Genomic DNA, 7189 nt, shown 5'->3' on the forward strand with positions numbered 1-7189 from the left:
CTGATATTTAACTACATGAACCCTTTTCTTCTTGATATGTCCTTCTATCTTGAGAGTTTGAGGAGTGGTAATTCCTTCCAATGCATTACAAGATATGGTCGGATTCATTTCTTGGTGCTCGATGTGATCTTTCACTTCTTGAACCTTTTTTTTTCTTGATATGTCCTTCTATATGAGAGTTTGAGTGGTAATTCCTACCAATGCATTACAAGATATGGTTAGATTCATTTATTCTTTCTCCAGGGTTGGTTCCTAGTGTGTATCATATTCTTTTGATGTTTCTTGATCATTTTCTTCCTCCTCTTCACAATCAATGTAAAATAATTTCTTCTCAGCACACTTATGACCTTTAATGTATTTTCTATCACAATTGTAACAAAGGTCATTTACTCCTTTTTCTTCCAATTCTTGTGGTGTAAACCTTGTAGGTTGTGGAAGGCTAGGAGCAAAAATGCTTCCATATTTATAATTGTGAGTGATAGGATTTCTTGTTGCCATAATTTGTCTTTCAATTTATCTTGCCAACCCGAATTCCTTCTCCAATGAATCAAGTTCCCAAAGGCAAACCTCATGTTGAATGTTATCCTTTAAAGTCCCTACGAAGACATCAATCATCTGCTTCTTTGGAATATCATTTACCTTTATATTCAATCTTTGAAAGTCCTCAATGTGCTCTACCATTGAACCATTTTGTTTGAGATTTATCAACTGGTTAAAGAATGTGTTTCTCTTTGCATCGTCATAATGTGCTATCATTTCCTCCGTGAAAATTGACCACGTGACAAGTGGTTTATGATAACAAAGCCCTTATACCATAAAAATTGATTTAGTTCTAAATATAAATATGTAATACATACCTTCTGTAACAATTGTGCCTCCTCTAGATCAGAATATTATTCCTTCTATAGTATCCAATATACCGAATCCTTGCCATTAAACTTCCTCATATCACCTTTTCTTGATTTTAGGAGCTCTACCTTTAATCTGTTGTATCTCCGAAACTATAGTGAAACAATATTTGAAATGTAGGCCCAATATTCACCATGATTTCGTCTAAAATGAGTTTTAATTTCAGTGTCTGAACCTTCGTAGAAACAAATTCATGGCTAAGATTCCACGATGAACTATTTGAGATGGAATTCTGGAGCTTATGAAAACCCTAACTTTCTCAAATCACATTTCCAAAAACACAGTGAGACAAGATCTAAAATTTGGATCTGGTGATCATAGATATTTCGGTTCAAATGGATTTTTTGTTTTAACTTCTGAAACATCATAGAAAAAGAGATAGCGAGAATTCCACGATGGCCTATTTGGTGTAACGAAACCCTAGAATCCAAATGTTTGATACCAAATTTTATGAAACAAGCTTAGAAAAGATAGAAAATATAGATCAACGCCTTAGAAATCAACCTCTTTGAGGGGGAAACTTCCTTTAAATTACATAAATGAAAAATTCTTGGATGATACAAATGACAAGGCCCCCATTCTATATATAGGAGTCTAAGGGGTCATAATATAATAAGAGCCGACATAACGATAATAATGTAAGGGCACAACAATCACAATAGTTGGCTTCTATGGGGCACAATAATAACAATATGGGGACTACATGGGCACAACAATATAATAAGGGGGTTGCACTAATAATAATAAGGGGTTACACTAGTAGTATACGGACCTAACAGGTAGAAAAGTAAACTAAGAAAACAATTAAATATTTAGTAATGGGGAATAGAGGCAAATTTAGTTATTTATAATTCAAAAAATATTGCAATTAAGCTAGGATTATAAGACACAAAGCTAGTCTATATACTCCTAGTGAAATGGTATAGAAAAGTGCATGAATAGGACTCTTCTATAAAGAGTGAGGAGAATTATTAGCAAGGCTAATTTTCAACAATAATTATGTGTAGAAATAATTAATATTGCTTTTTTCATTGTAAATTGGTTACCATCAGTTGTAATAAATTGTAAAATCCCTTAAGAGGTATGGGCAAGTCATCCCTATGTTGATTCAAATTTAAAAATATCAGTGGTTGTGAAACTTCTACACTTACTCAATAGAATCAACATTATAAATTAGACCCTAGATCAAATATATATAAATTTGTTAGCTATGATTATGTTTCTAAGGGATATATATTCTAGGATCCCACTTACCAAGAAATTATCATCAATAGGGATGTGATATTTGATGAATCCTCTCTTATTAAATCACATTGTGTATAAGATGTTTTGAAATAGGTATAGGAACACGAATCAAATCAACAAATTCAATTTGATATTGAACCATCTACAGACACATGGAACTGAGAAGAAGCTTATACTGATAAAGAAGTTGTATATGCTCAAGAGATTCATGGAAATGTTGAAATTCCACAACTAATATCGAGAAGATCTACAAGCAAGAGAAACCCTCCTAAAATTTATATTGATTTCACTTCATTTATTGTTTTAGTTACTGATGATGGTAACCCTTCTTATTATCATGAAGTAGTATATGATATCAATAATGTCAAATGAAATGGAATGATGAAAGAAGAAATGGATGCCTTGGATTGAAACAAAACTTTGGATTTGGTAGAACTTCTGAAAGGTAGAAAGGTTGTTGGATGTAAATGGGTCTACAAATTGAAGAGAGGTGTTGATGTTGATATCAAAATTATAAATCCAGGTTGGTCACAAAAGGACACTCTCATATGGAAGGTATAGATTTCCATGAAATATTTTCATCACTTGTTAAACTTGTATATGTTTGCATTGTCTTAGCACTAGTTGATTTTCTTGATTTGGCGATATATAAATTGGATGTTAAAATAACTTTCTTTCATGGAGATTTGGATGAGAATATTTATATGGAAGATCCACAAGTATTTTTGTAACATTGTAACAAAATATTTTTTTACAAGCTCAAGAAATCATTGTAAGTCATGAGGGGGTCACCCCAAGTAGTGGTACAAGAAGTTTGATGCCTTCATTATAATCTATCACTATACTAGAAGGGAGTATGAACATTTTGTGTAATTCAAAAATTTAAATGATATATTTAATATACTGAAGTTATATGTTGTTGATATTCTTATTGCAAGAAAAATCATCAATGGGAGCAAGAGGTTGAAGGCTCATATTGTTAGGACCTATGATATGAAGGATCTAGGAGAAACAAACAAAAGTTTGTCATTGAAATACATAGAGATCGAAAAAATGGAAATATTAGGTTTTCATAGAAAAAGTACATTTAGAAAATACTTGTCAATTTTGGGATGAATAATGTGAAAGTAGTTAATATCACTTTCACTTTCCATTTTAATATTTCTTCAGGTTTATGTCCTAGTAGTGAAGAAGAAAAAATATGATTGTCTTGTGTACTTTATCGTGATGCAATAGGAAGTTTGATGTATGCAATGGTTTGTACTAAACCAAATATTTCATATGCAGTGGGTGTTGTTAAGAGGCACATGGAAAATATGTGAAATGAGCATCACGCTTCCACAAAATGGATGCTTTCGTATCTTAGAGGCACTATTTCTTATTTTATCACATTTAATGGTTGTAATGATTATGTCTTTGGATATGTTGATTTTGATTTTGCAAGTGAATTGGACAAGAAAATGTATACTTCAAGATATGTCTTTTCTCTTACTGGGAGATCCATTAGTTGGATGTTGAAGCTCTAAGAAATAGTGACTTTATCCACTATAGTAGAAAAGTACATTCCTATCTCACATGCTTGCAAAAAAGAAATTTGGTTGAAGGTCTTCCAGGTGAACTTGGAAGAATGTAGAACAATGTAATTGTATTTTTTCATAGTGAGTACTATACATTTAGCTACAAATCTAATTCATCATACAAATACTAAACATATTGATAGAATGATGCAGGAGCATATAACCTAGGGTTGGATTTTTACCAAGGGAGTTGGTTCCCTAAGTTAGGATTTAATTATTTATTGTATTTTCCTATACTTTTAGGAGAGAATGAGAATTATTGTAAATAGGAGAGAGTTTGAGAATATTTGGGAAGAATATGGAGATTTGAGGGTTAGCTAGATATCATATAGAGAAAAGGGATTAGTTGAGAGTTTTTATGGATTATTGGAGGATATAGAGAGATATTATAGGAGTTTTCTTAGGATCTAGAACCTAATTTGGGCTTATATCCACCTGTATAAATCTAGGTGAGCCATGAGGCATGTAAGTGTAGGAATGAGAGTGAAGAGTGAGCGGTCAATTATTAGGCCAATATTTCTCTTGTAAATATTTTATTTATTAATGAATTATTTCTGAGATTTTATATGCATACATATTGTGTGGATTTCAGTTTTATGTTGTGTGTTAATTTTTAATTTGCAAGTGACATCATATAAATTACTATTTTATAAGACATGTTACTAATGGAGGTGGAGTAGATATTTAAAAGTTCCACGCTCAAGAAAAGTGTGGAAGTATATTTAAACAACCATTTTTGATAAAGAAGGTGTCATCGTTGTCTAAATTCTCTTGGCTTACATAAGAGGTGATTGTAAAATACCCCTCTCACCTAGAAAAAGAAATTAAAATCCTCATTGATATAATTACAACATCAACATCATATTATTCCTTTAGGAAATAAGTTTTCACAATGTCCTTGGATTTATTATAATATTCCTCCATTTTCCTAAATTATATGTCTTCATTTAACACTTTCACAAGGAACTTTTATTAATATTAGACCATTGATGCTCAATTTTATCTATCGCATTTCTAAATTCATTCCTTGTGTGCACTTATCATGTGTACTTACATATGTTGTGTACTTACCATATGTTCCTTGTGTCTACTAACTTTCTTTTCATGACTAATATCATTCCTAGAATATTTATTTTCATCTTATCATAGTTTTACATGGTTATGATCTTTATAAACCATTTATTTATAGTTCACATACGCTAAGTTAAGATTTTATTTCTTTATAGTTTTTATCCAAAGTATATATATTCTTCATACATGTGCACCCCCTGATGCCCTTTTTAATTCAAGGATGTAGTTTATATTTGGTTTCATTATTGGTTAACCATATAAATACACTCATTCTCCTTGGAAACCTAAAGGGTTAAGACCCTTCCATGTGATCGATACAACCTGTCACATTTTAGTGAAGGCGACTCACTGCATTCACATGGTTTTCATGTTCCATGGCTAGTATTTAACGCAAAGATACAATGGCTAAGGTAAGAGAAATGAACACCACTGGGTAAAGTTGTTTGCTCAAGGTTCATTTGATTTTGTCAATTTTTTCACCACTGACCTGGTTCTTTCATATGGGGAAGCCAAATGAGGGTTTTGAACCCTATCAATTTTCCATGGTAGGCATTCTTAGTTTCATTGGCCATTTGTAACTTTAGGCTATTATACTTCCACCTAGTCGGAAGTCTTTACCCATGTAGATAATTTTAGAGAGGTAGCTTCAAATTTCTCCCCTTATTTCACTGCGTTATTATTTTGGGACTTTTCATAATACGTCATTCTAATTTCTAAATGCTACATGCTTCTTGTTAGCGAGAGCCTAAGGATTAATTCCTTATGCACCATTTCGAGACTTTGTTCGACCCCTTTTTAATATTTCTACAAAAACTCTAGAGGACTTCAAGGGTTTTCTTGTTTACCCATTGGTTCAGGTATTATTTTTTCCTCTTCTCTGCATATTTTTTTCATTCAGTTCCCACGTTTTCAGTTCATTTCTCCTCCATATTCTAGAGAGGAATTTAAGAGACTAATCCTTCAAGGGTCTCGAACTTTAACCCTATAGGTAATTCCCTCATGCCATTTTCTTAATTTCCATTACTACATCTCACTATGAAATTTTTCCTTCAACCCTATATCATTTAGAAATCAAACCATTTGGGGTTTTTTTCAACTAGTATTCAAAATCTGGAACATAAAATCTGACCTACCCAAGCTCTATCAAGCGTCGACAAACTGGGTTTTTCCCCAACCCTCATTTTAATACTTGATTCAATTTTTGGTCTCTACTGCCATAATTATTCTTTTTAACATTTAACGATTTCTAGGAATCCTACGAGATAGAGCATGTTTCTCCCAACCAAAAAGATGCAACTAGAGATTCCCCCCAAGCTTAGACTTCATGCCTCTAGGAATAACAACATCTTTTGTATTACTTATTGGTATTTTCATAACTCTTCCCAACGTATTTTTCCTTTGCAGTGCCCTACTTTTAGGGTCTGTAACCTTTAATTACCTAAGGTTATTATTTTATTCAGGATTTTTTTTTCCTTTTGTCTTTAAACCATGCCTTTCTCTCCTATTATGCTTTATTTTTCTTTTCACCAAACTTAGAATTTCTCTCCAAATAGGTTTTTATCATAAAATTTATCTCTCATTATGTTATTTTCTAATTACTAATTTAGCATAATATTTCTCTCCAATTATATTATTTTCTTAATAATTAATTTCTCTTAGGGTTTTTAGGAAAAAACATTGGTAAGGTCCAATATGAGGACTTGAGCACTTAACATATTTTCTAGAATAGTAAGAAGTCTTTATTACTCATGTACTCTTTCACATAGTTTTCCCAAGGTAAAACATTTATTAAGAATATTAATTGCATAATCCCTCAATTCTGATCGTCACCTCCACAAGTGTTAAGTTCAAATCATAATCATAATATTCTAAAAATAGTCATTCCTTCGAAAATAAAATCACCAAGGTTATCACATCTTCCCCCCTTGAAGTAAAGACAACCTTCAATGTTTCCTAAATTTCATCATTTCTGATGTTGTGAAAGGAATTCATGCCACATTGCCTTTTAATTTTCAATATAGTCTCTTTAGGGTTAAAGTGTTTCCAGTGCACTTTATTTGAGTGATGGATCCATTATGAGGTAAAGCTATGAAAATCATACTCAACTTGTATCCATGCTAAACATATGTTATCAATTTGATTTAGGCACCCCACAAAGGGTCATCAACGTTCACCCAACAAGGGTTATCAACATCAACCCAACAAGGGTTAACAACATCATTATAACACGTCAATTAATAAAAATAGATCCTTTTATATATTTACCTAGTGGTTATTCCTAGTGGCATGGACCTCATCCAATGATTTTAGCATGAATTTCAAGGCATGTGATTTCCAATTTCCTTTCATATCATTAACATAATGGTAATAATAATTAAATGACTAGT

Source organism: Pinus tabuliformis, chromosome 2_2, assembly GCF_031772625.1.
Source record: "Pinus tabuliformis cultivar Carrire ecotype Pingquan chromosome 2_2, CPIR1, whole genome shotgun sequence".
NCBI classification, from domain to species: Eukaryota; Viridiplantae; Streptophyta; class Pinopsida; order Pinales; family Pinaceae; genus Pinus; species Pinus tabuliformis.